The 17626-nt window shown below is 42.8% G+C and overlaps 1 protein-coding gene across 4 annotated transcripts in view; it reads left to right on the forward strand.

Annotated features, from left to right (window-relative positions):
* LOC102560872 (pulmonary surfactant-associated protein D) overlaps window positions 1–17626 on the forward strand; it is a 220315-nt gene that overhangs the window by 140882 nt on the left and 61807 nt on the right. For 3 of the 4 annotated variants that reach the window (XM_059729788.1, XM_059729787.1, XM_059729789.1), the window contains one exon: window positions 513–662. The exons of the other annotated variant lie outside the window; for it this stretch is intronic. The gene's annotated coding sequence lies outside the window, so the exon portion shown is untranslated. The remainder of the gene's footprint in view (window positions 1–512; window positions 663–17626) is intronic. 4 annotated transcript variants of the gene reach the window in all.

The following is a 17626-nucleotide window of genomic DNA, read 5'->3' on the forward strand; positions in this document are numbered from 1 at the left end:
GAGCTGATCCTACTTGGTTTGAAGCCAATGGCAAGATTACCATTAACTGCAATGTCAGAAGAATTGTCCCTGGCACTAGTAAAACAGCATGAGGTTTGTATCCCAGATGTTATTAGTAAAGAGAGGAATGTCTGTCCTCCTTGTGCCAATAGCACTGAAAGAGGGTGCTGTTTCTCCAACCCTGACTAATTATGTGAACTCAGACTCAGTTTGTACCTTTCTTTTTCCCACATCTGTATCCTTTCACCTATACAATCAGCTGCAAAGCAGCAACACCTTTACTTTTGCTGGGAGGACAAACATATAGCTCTCCTTTCAGCAACTGCTGTTGTTCATGGCTTTGGCATGTAATGAAAAGCAGGTTCCCCTTTGAGATCAATTCAGCAGCACTCCTTTCCTTTGGAAAAGAAGCTTCTTCCCAGAAGTGCTTTGTGCAGCTGCCAACTTGCTTCAGAAAAGAGTTGTGTTGATATACATGAGAAAAATCTTTCATGACCAATTCTTTACTGTAGTGATTCTCTACCAGAGTGTCATGGCACCCCAGGATGTGTCCAGATCCTTTGAAATTATGCTGCAAGGTATGAGGAGAAAAACAGATCAGCTTAGGCTTGTCCTCACTGGCTGATTCCTGATTCCCGGCTGCCCAGAACCTCTGGAAGAAGGTAAGCACTGTAATACATAAATTAGTTTTTGAAATTGGGTGCCGCCCAATTCACAAAAAATATGGACGTGTGTCTCAAGTCCTGTGAAAGGTACCTTAAGTTCAGTGAGGGGTACCTCAAGTCCGAAATGATTGTGAACCATTGCTCTACTGAGAAACTCCTCTCTGTTCAGTGGCTCCACAAACAGTTGTTGCTCTGTATCTGTATACCACATATCAATGCTGGTGTATAGCGTAATAGATGGGACACTGGGGTGGGATTTGGATATTTGATATTACTTTTGGCTCTGCCACTGCCTTGATGCTTGAACTTGGGCAAGTCACTTCACCTCCATGGAACTTAATATCTCCCTCTGTAAAATGGGGCTAATGTTATTAAATGTCTTTGGTAAAGCACTTTCCGTACTGTAGCTAGGTCCTATGATTGCTAATATGAGACAGATGATAACATGGTGGGAATTCAAAGAGAGGGATCTGCATTATTATTTTACTTTCTTTTACTAGGCATTATAAGAGAAATTAGTTTAATAGTTTCATAATTGTGACAGGCTAGCTGGTAGTGATTGGAGGGCTTGGGATTCCCTTTCCTCATCAATTGGACCTCACAGACTCACTCTCCATGTCCTCTGATTGGCCCCTCAGGTCACCTGGAGGGGGATAAAAGGGGCAGTGCAGCTGACTCAGAGGAGACCAGTGAGGGACCATAAGGAAGGAGCTTCAAAGAGCTGGGCCAGCGGGGTGGGAGCAGATGCCCCAGAAGAACCTGAAGGAATGGGACCTGTAGGCAGCAGTTGGACCCTCAGTAGCGCCCCAGGCGGCTGGCAGGAGAGGCTGCCTGTTGGGCTCCAGGATCCCCTACGAGAGGCTGTGGCCAGCAGGACAGGTTCTCCAGCTCCAGCAAGGATCTGAGCAGTGACCTGAGAGGTTCCCAGCTCCGCTTCCAGCTCCTCTAGCAAGAGGCCAGGTAGCTTGACATGAGGCCGGGGTTCCTGGAAGGTCAAGACCCCTAGCAGTTTGGAGTAGTCCTAGCATTGGTGGCTGTGTGGTAGAGTTTCTCCCTACCATACCACATGGGAGATATGAGTTCAAGTCCTAGCTGGGATGACTTAGGTTGAATGAAGTAACATGGAGAAATTCCTGTTGTAGTGGAAAGGGGATCATTGTGTTTTCCCTCTTTCCCCCCGCCCCACCCCTCCAGGTACCTCGGGCCCTATATTTCTTGTTATCTGCTGTTTTGTATTTTGTGCCTCTTATATTTCGCCCACCAGTATCGTTTGTTCTGTTAGTGTTTTATATTTTGTTAACCCTGTCTTTTGTCAACTGGATGAATATGTCTATGATTGTAAGTGTCTAACCTTTATTGAATCCTGCCCCCTCAGGGCATTGTAGTGTCCCCTATACCTCCTGGTTTATACCTGTTATGTTCCCACTACTGTTCTGTTACCAAATTTGCCCATTACTTTGGGGTGTGCTCATTTATTAAAGGATAGTTTCTAGGGTCTTGGTGATTCTGTCAATGTGCTGCTTGTGTTACTATATGGAGCTGTATCTCTCCCTTCTGCAAGCTCACCCCCAGTGGAGCTATCTTGCAGGACTCAATCTCAATGGGACTGGGTTCCTCCAGTCACCAAATCAGTCATACACACAAACACACACAAATTAACGTGACACACCTGACCTGGCCGGGCTGATCAGCATGGACAGGCTGACACCCTCATATGCCAAGAATCAGTTCATAAGAGCAACAATAAAATGCAGTCAGACACAGGCACACAGGTAAACAGAATCCCTCTGAATCCGGCTGGGTGTCCAGCTGACACCCTCATGGGCCAGCATTCAGTTCATAAGGGCACGTCTGAGTCAAACTGGGTCAATCAGCCTGTACAAGCTGATCCCCTTATGTGTTTCAAACTCAGCACGTCCCAATCTTTGGCCTCTTCATGAGCAGACCCCACAATAATTTGGGCTTCACAGGGATCTTTAGCATAGGTAAAAGAAGCGTTGCTGCAGATCACGGGAGGAAAAAGAAGCAGAGAAGGAAAAATATACCCAATTACTACCAGTTTGCCTCTAAAAGTTATTTATTGCTAAGCATATGAAATATATAATAGTACTAGTAGTAATAGACATGCAAAAGAAAAACAAACACAAACAATGACAATGCTACCCTGGTTTCACTAAGTATTTGGGGAAACTTAGCTCAAGCTTAACTAATACAGTTCAGGTTCAGAAGTTTATGCCTAGACAGAAGAGAGAGAACGTGGGGATCTCACCTAGTCCACGGTACTCAGGCTGCAAAGCTGACAGGCACAGTCCATAGCACAATCCTTGAAGAGAGAGACGATCTGTTCTTCCAGTGTCCCAAGAATGACAGGGGATGGTGTCAGCACAGGAGTTTTCTTCTTCTTTCCTTTTCTCCCTCTTTCCTCCTGCTTCTTCTTTTTCTTTCTTTCTCTTCTTTAAGCACGCGCACTTATAGATTTTTATACCCTCAGTTCAGCTGCTTTGAAGCACCCTCAGTAGTGTCAATCATTGTCTTTTCTATTGACAAGGGGTTATCTGGTTTGGACCATCTCAGGAAATTGATTGATAATCAGGAAACACTTAAGATTAGGAAGTAACCCAAATACTTGGGAGCCAGCTTGAAATTCCTATGGATGGCAGATATACTGATGGGATATCTCATGGTTTCTTCAGGAACAATAGATAGCTTGCAGCATCAGGATTTTGGATTTTTACTTGTGCACAAGCCTCAGCTTAGCATGACTTTTCCAGATTTAAAGCAATTATTGGGGTGCTCATAACCTTTTGTGGAGAGGACTCCCACCAGTCGTGTCGGGAAAGATATGACAACACCTGGGATTAGGGCTTCAGCAGGCTGGATGCTGTGATGAACCCTTAACCATTGTTCAAATTTTGCCCATACCCCCTCGGACTCGGTCTCTTGTCTCAGCATTTCCTAACCTGGCAACCGAGTTTTAGTCAATCAAGTTTAAATAGGCCTCCCATAGTGGGACCGGGGAATGTACGGCCCGAGATGCCTATTAAACTTAGAGCTGTGTGTGTGTGTGTGTGTCTGGGCGGGGGGAAAGTCCTTAGCAAATCCAGATTAGAACTGGTCTGATAAATGCTGAGCTGGGTGTGTGTGAACATGGGTTGATTAACATTGGAAGCACAGATTCCCCATCATGCAGTGCTCTCCTGCTTCTCTGGTCCCAGAATTCACTGCAGTCTCTGCTTCAGGCTTTCTGTTTTCCATCTCTCATGTAAATGAATGGTCATCTGGTTCCATCTCAGATGCAAATGAGACCGAGGGCAGTTGTTCACTCTTATCACCCTTATCTAGAGAGTTTTAGGTGCGTCTCTCGCTGCATCTTATTCAGTTTCATTTAGGTAGAGGAGGGGAGGGAGGGGGGGTGAGTCCTTTGTGAGTCAGACAGACTGCATCCTGTGCCAGGGTTGCCCAAGAATACAGAGCTGAGGCGTAACAGTTCTGTCATTAAAAGGTATCCATATAAGTCCCCATTGGTGACCTGGCTCTGCTCTAAGGGGAAGGAGGCTCCCTACACCTCCAACAGTGCTTGTGCACCTGCTCTGATCCCTTGATTTGGAGAGGGGGTACATCTTGGAGTACTGCCCGGGTTACAGTTGGTAGGGTCGGAAGGGACCTGAGCAGATCATGAAGTCTGGCCTCCTGTGAGGAGCAGAAAAGAATGCTAGGGTCAAATGACCCCAGCTAAGTGATTATCTAGCTTCCTTTTGAAGACCCCCAGGGTAGTGAGCACCACTCCCCTTGGAAGTTGGTTCTAGATCCTAGCCACCCTGACTGTGAAGTAATGCCTCCTGATGTCTAGCCTGAACCTAATCTCAATCAACTTGTGGCTGTTATTTTTAGTTACTCCTGGTAGTGCCTGGGGGAACAGGGACTCTCTCATTCCCCACATATCCCCCCTGGTATGTTTATAGATGGTCACCAGATCCCCTCTCAGCCTTCTCTTTTGGAGGCTGAACAGGTCAGGTCCCGTAGCCTCTCTTTGTAGGGCCTGTCCTGCTGCCTCCTGACCATGTGAGTGGCCCTCCTCTGGACCCTCTCAATGCTGTCCATATCCCTCCTGAACTGTGGTGCCCAGAACTGGGCGCAGTACTCCAACTGTGGCCTGACCAATGTCGCATAGAAGGGGAGGATCAGCTCCTTGGACCTGCTTGAGATGCATCTGTGGATGCATGACAAGGTGCAGTTAGCCTTATTGACCACGTCCTCACATTGGCGACCCATGTTCATTTTGGCATCAATAATGACTCCAAGATCCTTTTCTGTCTCTGTGCTGATGAGAAGGGAGTTCCCCCAGCCTATAGGCATGCTGCTGGTTCTTTCTCCCTAGGTGCAGTACCCTGCACTTGTCAGTATTGAATCCCATCCTATTCTCATCCACCCACCCCTGAAACCTGTCCAGATCTAGTTGTGGCCTGTCCCTCCCTTCTATCATGCCCACCTCTCCCAACATCTTAGTGTCATTGGCAAATTTGAACAAGGTGCTTTTCACCTCCTCATCCAAGTTGCTGATAAAGATGTTGAACAGTATGGGCTCTGGGGGACTCCACTGCTCACATCCCACCAGGTCAAAAATGACCCGTCCACCACCACCCTCTAGCCAATTTGCTGCCCATCTGACTGTGTAGGCATCATCGCCACAGTCACCTAATTTTTTAATGAGAACGGGGTGAGAAACAGTGTCGAAGGCCTTCCTAAAGTCCAGAAAAACTACGCCCATGGCATCACCTACGTCCAAGGATTTTGTGACCTCATCATAGAAGGCAACCAGGTTGGTCTGACAGGACCTGCCCCTAATGAACCCATGTTGGTTGCCCCTAAGCATAATATCCCCTGCTGGCCCCTTGCCGATGTGCTCCTGGATAATTTTCTCAAAGAGCTTCCCCAGGACCAAGGTAAGACTAACAGGCCTATAGTTACCTGGGTCCTCCTTACTCCCTTTAAGAGTCATTGAGAAGTGGTAGATAGATTATCCAGAGTGAAGAAGTTTTTAAAATGTACTTAATAGCTTTTTTGGATGCAGCAAAATTAATATAAAAATGAAATGAGCAGTGTTTTAGGATCCTAAGTATGGGAAGTAGATGTTGGAAGGGATGGTATATTTTGGTGTGATAATTAAAAAGGATATGGTATATTTTGGTGTGATATTTCAAAAAGTATTTTTTTGGTATCTCTGTAAGTAGTCACTAGTTGTTTCATGTGAACAAAGATCAGCCTGATGGCCATTGACAAAACTTTAGCCATTCTGTTTTATTGTTTGTATGATCAGATGATCTAAGCCACATGGCGACACTCTTAGTTCCTGACACTATAAGTAAAAAGATTGGGCATATGGTTTTAAAAATACAAATAGAAAATATGGGCAAAACTAATGATTACAGTTTCTGAACAGTTAAAAAATACTCAGCACAGGTAATGCAATACTAAAACAAATATGGTAAAAAGAAGAAATGAATCCTATACATATTGGATCTTGGGTATATAATCATTTCTATTTTATAGTTCACACAACCTTCAATTCATTAATAAATTGCCAATGAACAAGTAAAACTACCTGCAAGCAAATCGCCATAACTACCAGCAGAAAAAACTTCCTATAATTATTTTACAAAATATTCACAATTACTTCTTATATCCCAACTGTACAATATATGGCACAACTGTAGCAAAACCCCCAGTTTTTTTTTTTCTTTTAAAATGCATTCCCTCCACTCCCCCAACCTTTTTTGACTTTTTCTCTCCCTCTCTATTCCCTATAGATAAGTATAAGTGAGCTAAGACATAGGATAAGCTTCAGGATTTTATTTAGGTAGCAAGTTGTATTTGTTTTGTTTTTTCTCCTTCTTTGTATTGTATAATTATTATGTTTATATTAATTTTTACTGTTCTATATTACTGTTTTACTGATACTATATGATTTAGGCCTACATATATAAATTAGCATTAATCATGTCAAGTTTCCATTTTGGTTGTCAAGTCTCCATCTTTTCCCCATGCCCTGTTGTGTAACCTATGACTCATACCTACCCCTCCTATGTAAATTGGTTCCTGGATGAATGGGGATGAATCTCCTTGAGAGACAATGGCAGTAGATCTAAAAATAGCTCCCTCTGAATGACCAAACCATCAACACCAATACCTGGAACAATGACCCAGCCCTTGGAACCACCCTCAGCATTCAAGAAACAAAGGATGAGGCAACCCACCATTGTGCCAAGGATACACATGCTGAGTAAGAACACCTGGAGCCCTCTAGAACAGGACTGACATTTCCTAGACTGGCCCTCCCCATAGAAGAACAGAGGTAGTCTGCCCCATAAAAGAGCTAGTAAAGACTGACTCTTTGGGACGCCCTCTCCATCTGGACCAGCACCATGCCACACCACCTATCCACCCAGTTGCCCTCCCAGTGACCCCCCCTCTGGACAACACCTGCTAGACAAGAACCCCTTTCCAGCCTGGATAAGTAGCTATTACCCCCCACCCCCTCTTCAACCAAGGACTTGGACTCTACTTCTCTTTCCTACCTGGACTCCAACCCTTCTATTGAGTCTCTTTCTCCTGCTGCCATTGTGAGTGGTTGTCTATGCATGTGTGTGTGAACCAATAACTTCATGGGGCTGTGTAGTGTGTTGTCTGTGTAATAAAACTGTTATTTGGACTCCTGAGTTGGGTTTTGCTTTACTATGGTTCAGCTCTGCTCCTCGACCCTCTAACTTCTGTCTCATTTCTCCCTCTCCTGCTTCTGGCTCACCACCACCTCCAACACCTGTCCTGAGCTCCTCTCTGCCTCCAAACCCCCCTGGTTCTTTGCCACTGTCTTATCCCCACTGCCTTTCCCCCAAATCTCTGCCACTGCTATTGCTTTGTTGTCACTACCTTTTCTCCTGATCTCTGCCACTGTTATTGCCTTATCCCCACTGCCTTTTCCCCTGAGCTCCCAAGTTTCTGCCTCAGTTTCATTTGTGGCTGTCTCCTCCTTGCCACCACTTATCTGCCCCCACTCCTCCCAATGTCTCAGCTGTCTACCTCAGTTTCCAGCCCCAAGCTCCCATGTTTCTGCCTCTCTCTCTTTCCTGGCTGTCTCCTCCTTGCCACCAGGCTTTTTGCCTTACACCAGTGACCTTGAGGAACCCTGGGGCCACTTGATCTTAAGTAAACCCAAGCCTCAGTTCCTCAGCCAGCTTCTCTCTAGTTCACTGGTTCTGATCCTGGTTCTGGCAACTTTCACTCCCTACACTTTAATTCTCTCTCTCACTTTAACCTTCCCCCAAGTATCCCAGGTACCCCAAGTATGCACATACATACCATACCATCCAACTTAGGAACTTACCTGTGTGTATGTCTAGGTAGGTTGTATGTGTGTGAACTGGTGTGTGTGTGTGTATATACACACATAATGTCATCATGTGCATGATATACAAATTAGTGATCTGTGTATGTGTACTGAGTGTGCAGGTATGGACAATTGATTTTTGTCTAACTTTTGGGGTGTATGTGCTTGAATTGGTGTAGGTATGCATGTGCCTAGGCAGGTTTGGATGTGTATGTGCCTGAGCTGGTAGTGTGTGTGTATGCACCTAATTGATTTGTATGTTTGTATATGTGCAATTGTGTCACACCCTCCTGTCTAACAGTGCAACATTGAGATCCTGAGAGTTGGCCTGACCCTACAGGGCAACATAACCATCAATAAACAAATCTACAGGATAGAAGTTTATTTCCAGACATTCACAGTGGCCACACTGGATGTGAGGTTAAAAAAAAAAAAAGATGAGAATTAAATGAATGAAGAAATCAGTGTGTCTTCTGTTGGTTCTGTTCTCTTCCCCCCCCCCCCCCCCCCTTCACTTCCATTTTTCTAAAGTACTGGAGTACCAAGACTTATCTGATACCTGTGGTTTAAATGGGAGATATCTCATATTCTATTTTCAGTGTTGCATGAAAGAGACTTGGTTTGCCGTAGTTCTCAAAGCCTAATTATGTGGACAGATTGTGAGCTGAGATTGTTGTGCTCTAATGCTTTTATTCAGTGACAGGAGTTTGAGGTTTTGTGAATTTATTTGTAAAGCTTGGCTTCTGAATCTTTTTCATTTACTTTAAAAATCTTGCTTTTTTTCAAGAGTGAAATGGAAAAAAAAAATGTTTTAAGAATTACTTACTTGACTTATTGAGTCCCTGAAAATTGACTGGTTCAGGTCATTGTTCTGAATTTACATTGTTCTGGAGTCGTGTAGGTTTTCTGCTGATTACAATGGAATTCAGATCAGGTCTATATATTCATATATTACACCTTTTATTAAAATTGTCTTCCACTCTGCCCCCAGCTCATTTCTCTAGAGTTAGTCTGTGAATTTTACCCCGTTATATGCTCTTTTTTCATTTTGCCCATTTTTTTTCAGTCTTTCTTAAATGGAATGTGAACCCAGTAAAACTCAGGCTGATATATTTTTTAAAATAATGAATCTGAGGGGGGTTTGAATTAAGCAAAATAAATGTACTCATCTTTAATTTAATATGCTAATTCCTTTTAAAAGCACCATACTCCTTTGTAACTGTATTCATGTTTAATGAAAACAGCAACAAAAAACCATTCAGAGAGATTCTTGTTTAGTTATTGGAATTTAAGCAATATCATATTATAAATCATATTATGCCTGCAGTTGTATTACCATGTGCTGTGATCCAATTAGCTTTAGGAAGCTAAGCTGAGTCAGTACTTAAATATTCCTTAGAGGTTTTCCTACTTTGTTTCAAAGTTGGTTGCTGGTGATTTAGCAGAAAATGTTCATCTCTACAACCTGGCATTAGTCTATGTCTCAATGTAGTATTAGAAAGTGGAATTAGAGAAGTGAGTAGGGAAATACTTATCCAAACGTGTGCTGTTAGAGGACATATGAGATGGAGGATGCATATAAATAAGCTGCATCCATCTGGACAGTTTTATGTACATCAGTGGTTTTCAACCTTTATCATTTGCAGACCCCTAAAAAAAATTGAATTGGAGATGTAGACCCCTTTGTAAATTTCAGTTGGAGGTGTGGACCCCTTCACGTTGTAAGTGCTAGTATTCACATACTTTTGATTGAGCATAGTCATCTTTCACAGATCCCTTAAAGATGGTCTGCAGACCTCCAGGAGTCTACAGATCACAGGTTGAAAAGTACTAATCTACACATCTGCGTATAGCAGTATAAGAATGCAACTGGGTGCAAAAGCAGTGATTTCTGGTTGCTGCCACATCTATGAATGTGAACATGCAGCTGCCAACTGCACGCACTTTTTTGCATGCCACCAGTTGGTGTCCCAGGGTGGGTGCCCCTATCACTCCTCCCTAGGTGAGCCCCTGTTTCAGAACCTCTCACAGGTTAATTCTTTCTTAATTTCCTGCCTTGAATAGAGCAGGTTAGTTATTCTAGTAGGTGGAAGGGAGTACTCTGACAGAATCAGCAAGAGTATGGATGTAATTGCATGAAAGCCTGGGTAAAGAAATGGATCTTGCATTTAGCTCTGAGTATGATGACATAGCTGTTCATTTTACTTCATCTGGCAGCACATCTGAAACACATCTATTGAATTCTGTGACTTTTTTTTTTTAACTACTTTTTTAATTAAAATACTCAATTGGAGCTTCACCATTTAAATAAATCTTCAAATTGAATCTTTCAATGACTTCAGTGAAGATGCCAAAATTTCCAGAGGCTGGAATTAATGCTACATGTTTGCAAATTTATGGTATTGGATTAACGCTAAGAATAATTAAGCTGAGAGGAATTCTTCTAAATTCACTATGTGTATTTTCTGAAGTCATTAGGAATCCAGTATCTATTGAAGTCAACAGGAGGTTTGTTTTGGAGTTTCACGGAGTCAGGATTCACCTCCTATCATTTGCCAGTTTCCCTTTTCTTTTAATAATTTATGTCAGTACACTTTACTTCCTTTTCTTGAAATCACTGACTAAAATGACATCACCATATCTCCTGAAAGGCAGGCTAGCAGATGCAGTGCAGATTTATGGATCAGTTCCCAGGTTTCTATTGTATGCTGTGGTTTTCATTCTCTTTTTCCCTTGGAGCTTAGCACATCACTTCTTTGACAAGCACACTTTCACCTCTCCATTGCTCAAGACCCCTATAATATTTTTCTTTCTGTTGGGATTTCTTTCTGGCTGTAGATGTAACATTCCCCCATATACCATTCAGAGCCCTTTATTGGTAGCACATTCTGTTAAGGATTTAATTTGAATTGGATACCTTTTTACACATTTGTAGTGTAGACATATGCTTTCTTTCCATTATTGTTTACTGCAGTAGAGAGATTTTTTTAAAGATGAACTTCAGATGTTCCTCAGGTTCTCTTGTAATTTCCTTTACGTCAAGCACATGAGAAGTCAGCCACTTGCAAATTTAAGCAAGATTTTAAAATCTGCTTTGCCTGTACAGGTACAGTAGATTTCCGTTTATGGTGGCTTCTTTTCCTTTGGATGTGCTCAGTTTTATTATCCATCTGTCACCATTTTTAAGGGATGTTTTGTTTTTCTAATTCACCAACCTGTTACACAATCTTTCCCTCAACAGTCTTTATCCTTGCCATAAACTAGCCTTGTCCACTTGGAAATCTCATGCACATCTAGTCTGAGATATACATTGGGCACATCTACACATGCACGTAAGTGATTTTTAGACTGGAGTCTACAAGGGCAGTGGTTAAAGCACAGTAACACTGTGTGGACTGACTTGGGACTAAAGTTAGTCCCAAATTGGTCCACACACAGTGTTAGTGTGCAGCAAGGTGCCTACATGTGCATTACTGTGCAATAACTAATCGGGCAGGTATCAAATTTATGGCCATATTTACTGTGCAGTATGGGCATGCATGTGTAGATATGTACCTATACTGTGAAGTAATTTTCAGTTACTACACAGTAATTTCAGTTACTGTGCAGTAAATATGCACATGTAGACTCACCCATTGAGTGTGATGAATTGAGTAACTTTAGCATAGTCAATAAACTGGGAGTGTTTAAGTCTATGGACAACAATAAGATATGCATTGAACATTATGAAAAAGATTTTCCTGAGGGAGACCTCTTGTTTGTTTGTTTGTTTGTTTGTTTGTTGTGGTGAGAGAGTTAAAGTTACATTTTAAAAAATCACTAGTTTTGCCAAAAAGCACTAGAACTTTCCCTTGGCAGATCTCGAATAAGAGCAAGCGAGGAGACCACTTTGTTCATATAGCATGACCTCCTGCCTTATACAGGCCAAAATATTCTAATAAGTGCCTTTTAACAAAAAGAGATGAATTAAATACTTTATTATAGGTCTATTCAGAGTGCCCATCATAGTCATAGCAGATTGCTATTATTAGAAGACAGATTTCCCTGCATATCTATTACCTTAGAATCATGTGTTTATATACTGTGGTGATAAGCACCATTAGAAGTGTCTTGGGAATAGTATGTATGATAGAGGAGATGGATTGTCTGATAAAGGGCATGTCTATTTTGCAATATCTTCAATACTTTAAGACTCAGTTGAAAGAATAAAACAACCTTCTAAGCTTACATAAATCATTAGAGCAGTTTCCTATGCCTTATTTGTTTAGGAATTCTAATGATTATTTCAACATTTTTCTTACAATATTCTGGAACATAAAGATTCACTTAATCAGAGTGAAAACAGTATGGAAAGAGACCACTGTATGGAGGAGGAACATGTTGGCAGCTTTTATCCAATGGCTCTCTGGCTTGCAACCAAACTAATCCACCTCTGCCAACACATTTACCGCTTATTATACCAATTATGCCAATACTGCTTATGTCTTTTCTTTATCACCTTTTATTTACCCAGGGTTTCATCATCATTAAATTGTGCAATTGGACTGCAATAAGTCTATAATATTATTTGGGATACAGATTGTATGAAAGAAGCTACATACATCAGAAGATGTTGCTGTATTATTAGTACTTTAAACATTTTTTACATATGTCTGAGTTCACAAAGCTCATCATTGACCATCTAAAATTATGTTAATATAATCTTCATTTCTCGACATTCCCCAAACATATCTCTAAGTGACTTAACACAAATGTTTCTGCAAGGATTTCTCTTTGGGGAGTGAGGGCACTCAGCATTCAGCCAGTCCCGTGCAGGATTGGGACCTTTCCATTCTGAATTCAGAACTGTTGTACACAGCTTGATTATGTGAAATGGCATCCATTTCCAAAGGAACAGACAGTGATTTTGCAAACATGGAATTATTCCTTCACGCCTGGGTTAAGCCAAAGAAGAAACTGGACTCCCAGGGATGATGTATTCTCACCCAAGCACAAATATCTAAAAGAAAAGACCAAGAATGACTGTCCAAGTTAATTTAATTTTGTGTAAATGTCCTCTCTTTTCCAAGTCCGTTCCAGTGAGAAAGTTCCACTTTAATTACCTCTTACCATAATATAGGTTCTAATGGGACTGAAAGGAATAAAACAACCTAGACATACCCTCTGCCCCACTGGAAGATATGCAGGTGTCAAATTAAGGTTCTTCTAGTACTTTATGAGTTAAGAGGATTATACACTGTTCTTAAAGACCATGATGCAATTATTTTACTTTTGTAGCTGCTAAAATCCTACAATCCGATAATATATGATGAACCATTTAGCATTTCAAATCTCAGTGGACTAAAGCAGCTACAAGTGAATCTTGATTATTTTTAACTGGTGAATTGTATTAGATAACTTACTTTTTTTTCATTTTGGCACGCCATGTAAAAAGGGCTTGAAAGCATATTGTAAAAAATTCTACATATAGCCAGTGATTCTATAACAGATTTTCTAAAAAAGGTTTTTCCTGACTGCTTCAACTTTCTATTTATCATTATTATTATTAAATATTTTATTTTTTCCAATCAACTTGGGATCCTATTGTGCAACACTCTATAAAAACTGAAATAGCAGTCATTTCTCTATAGAACTTAAAACTAACAGGACAAGACATAGCAGGTGAGTGAAGCAAGATGTGTGCTTAGGGAGAAAGAGGGCACAAGGGATAACAAACAAATATTGTGTTTAAGTACAGATTAGCTATATGTACAGTTCTTCGAAATCTATTCTTTTTCTTTCCCAACCAGTATTAGCATAATTCCTGCTTGCCTAGGCAAAGTATCATTTTGATAGCACTGTTTGGTATTCTTTCTTTTGATGGTGTTATCTTGGATTAACTTTCTTCATCAGTTTTGATTGAAGTTAGATGGTTGAATACATGGTGGGGGCTGTGAAATGTCCTGTAAACCTGGAAAACTCTCTAAGTCTTGGATCCTCCGCTATTCTCTGTTTCTTTCTGTTTCCTACTTGACACTAAAAGAACCAATCCTGACAATAAGGTCCCTGGAAGACATTATATTTAAGACGTGATTAACCAGTTAATCACATTTTAAGTAGTTTCACAGTTTGATAGTTGGTAGGGTCAGAAGGGACCTTAGCAGATCATCAAGTCTGACCCCCTGCCATGGTAGGAAAGAGTACTGGGGTCAAACAACCCCGACAAGGTGTTCATCTAGCCTCCTCTTAAAGACCCCCAAGGTAGGAGCCAGCACCACTTGTCTTGGAAGTTAGTTCCAGATCCTAGCTGCCCTGACAGTTAAGTAGTGCCTCCTGATATCTAGCCTTAATCTACCCTCTGCCAGCTTGTGACAGTTGTTTCTTGTCACTCCTGGTAGTGCTCGGGGGAATAGGGACTCCCCCAATGCCTGCTTGTCCCCCCTGACCAGTTTGTAAATGGCCACTAGGTCCCCCCTCAGCCTTCTCTTGTGGAGGCTGAACAGGTCAGGTCCCTTATCCTCTCCTCGTAGGGCCTGCCCTGCTGCCCCCGGACCATGTGAGTGGCCCTCCTTTGGACCCTCTCAATGCTGTCCACATCCCTCCTGAAGTGCAGCGCCCAGAACTGGACACAGTACTCTAACTGCGGCCTGACCAGTGTTGCATGGAGGGGGAGGATCACCTCCTTGGACCTGCTCGAGATGCATCTGTGGATGCATGACAAGGTACGGTTGGCCTTCCTGACTATGTCCTGACCCTGTTGGCCCATGTTCATTTTGGCATCAATAATGACTCCAAGAACCTTTTCTGCCTCTGCACTGACGAGAAGGGAGTTCCCCAGCCTGTAGGTATGCTGCTGGTTCTTCCCCCCCCCCAGGTGCAGTACCTTGCACTGTCAGTGTTGAAACCCATCCTGTTTTCATCTACCCATCCCTGTAACCTGTCTAGGTCCAATTGCAGCCTATTCCTCCCTTCTATAATGCCCACTTCTCCCCACATCTTAGTGTCATCTGTGAATTTGAACAGGGTGCTTTTTACACCCTCGTCCAAGTCGTTGATGAAGATGTTGAACAGTGCGGGCCCAAAGAATGAGCCCTGTGGAACGCCACTGCCCACATCCCTCCAGGGTGAAAATGACCCACCCACCACCACTCTCTGGATGTGGCCCTCCCACCAGTTAGTGACCCATTTGACTGTGTAGGTGTTGACGCCACAGTCTAGTTTTTTAATGAGAAAGGATGACCCAGTAGTAGTGACTCAGTCACACCTTAATGCAGTTAGTGGAGCAGCAATATAATGAATAAGCCACAAAGTATAAGCCACAAAATTATTACACATCTTTTGTGTAATAACTTTGTGGCTGGTTTCCATCATGCGTTAAATTGAGTGGCCAAGCATCAGCTGATTGGGAAATGGGAGCCCTCGACTCTGACATGTCCCTGAGGCTGAGAGTGGCATCTGATCAGGGCTTCCAGCTTTGAGGATGCATTAGAGTCAAAAGCTCCCACATGCCTCCAAGGCTGGCAGTGGCAGTCAGAGCTCCCAGCTTCAGTGTTTGGCTTCCAGTGTGACAGCTGGGAGCTCCAGCAGCTGGCACTCCCAGATCAGCAGAGTTCTTGTGTCCAATGTTCCCCTGAAACTGAAAGCCCTAATTAGCCGCTGCTCCCACATTCAGTTTAATGCATGATAAGAACCAGCCCATGAGTCTGATGTGCTCCCAAGGCTGGGAGAGCCAATCAAATGCCTGGTCTGTGCTCCCCCTGTACTGGCAATATGGTGCAGTGGGGATCTGATCCCCAATCCTACAATCATGCCTTCTGTCACACACCTGTAACAGGGCAGGAGGTGTGATTGTTGGAATTGAGCATCAGATCCCATCATGCCTTTTCTGGAGCATCTTTCAGGCTCCTAATTGTTTTTGTTTATTTTTTCTCAGGCAAGACAAACTGTATGTAGATTTTATACCAGAGGTCTTGGGATGACTCAGATGTTGGCACACTGTGCTCTAGAGCAGAAGGCTGTAGTTTCCACATCAAGCATTAGGCATTGTATTTCAGGGAGAGGGGAGAGAGTCATTATTGGAGATGCCATCATGAAGATGCCATGATGAGCCAAGTTCTGTTATGTGCATATATCCAAAGGAACTTTTCAGAAAGAGCAGACTATAATTCTAGTATTCAAGTGATGCTTTTTCTTTCAGTCAGGTTCTTTTCTCCACAGCCATGTGTTTGAGCTGTGGACATTCTAATAATGTCCACAGCCGCTTGATGTGTGGCTTTGTTGCTTGCACAGTCTTTGCAGTATCACTCTCTAAACCATCTCTATTTGCCATATGTATTGTGCCACTTGGAAAACATTACAAATCTGCCAACTTGTTTGGAATTTTTCATTTTCATTGTAAGAACTTGAAGCTTTGCTGCTTCCTTATATTACTAGCTCTGACATGGCATTCCTTTCCTGCCACTGAAGCTGCAGGAGTGAAGGATGATGCTAGAATTGAATGTGCATATTAAACTGTACGGTTGTCAGGAGGAATCTCCAGCTGATCACACAGATTTTTTTTTTTTTTTTCAGTGATTCCAAGACAGAAGTTTTCTAATGACTGTACATGGTAAAGACTTCCACAAAGAGATAATATTGACACTTTATAAAGTACTGGGGAAATTAAAGATTTTTTAACATTCTGCTTCTAAGCAGTACTTCAAAGAACAAAATTGCTTCCTTATTTTCCAGAAAAGCGCTTTTGTCTTCTACTCTTCTTACTCATCTACTCCTATGAAAGGCTTTGAGTGACAGCAGGGTAGCCAGTGTCATGACCCAATGATTGTGTGTGCGCTTCAGCACTGCAGAATTATTTCCCGCCACATGGAGCTTTCTTTGCACGGTGCAATTCTCAGCTGCAGAGAGAAAACCCTGGTGCAAAGGAGTTCCCGCCACCTGTATGTAAATTCATACCCCATTATTGGCTGTTTCTAAATTATTCCTACGTGGCAGCTAGCGATTGGCTTGTTAGCCGTATAAGAAGTTTGAGCAGTTTCCTCCCAAGTTGTAGAGGACTCCACAACCATCTCATGGGGACTCTGCCGTGTGCTCAGAGTAATAGAAACTTTGTGTGCGTCTCAGAGGAGTTCGGCGGCCTGATCAACCACCAACCTCTTCCCGTCTCGTTCGTTAAATTCTTAAGACGTATCTATGGTCTTTTGCGTGCTCATCAAGGGTATCCAGAGCTCTGTCGTGTTTGTTTTTGCGGAGCCTAGCAAACTCCATGTGTGTGTGTCTTCGGTGGAGCCTAGCAAACTCCACTTGTGTTTGTCTGTAACTGCAACTCAAGAAAGTTTTTCCTGCCTGCACTGCGACCACCTACGATGTAAGTAAAACAATCTTTAATTAACCGCTACGAGTCCGTCCCTAATTCTAGTCCGTCGTGCAAAAGTACCTGCCCTACCGTTGCGGGCTCCCGGCCACAGCCCGCCGCACGCCCCCGAAAGCCTCGGGCCTCACAGCCAGCAGGTGCAGGCCAGCCCTAGTGAGGCCTAGAGGGGAGAGCAGAGCAGACTCCATTTTAGCTCAGGCTCTTAGGGTGAGTGAGCAGTCCGCTGCT

Source organism: Alligator mississippiensis, chromosome 6, assembly GCF_030867095.1.
Source record: "Alligator mississippiensis isolate rAllMis1 chromosome 6, rAllMis1, whole genome shotgun sequence".
Taxonomy (NCBI): domain Eukaryota; kingdom Metazoa; phylum Chordata; order Crocodylia; family Alligatoridae; genus Alligator; species Alligator mississippiensis.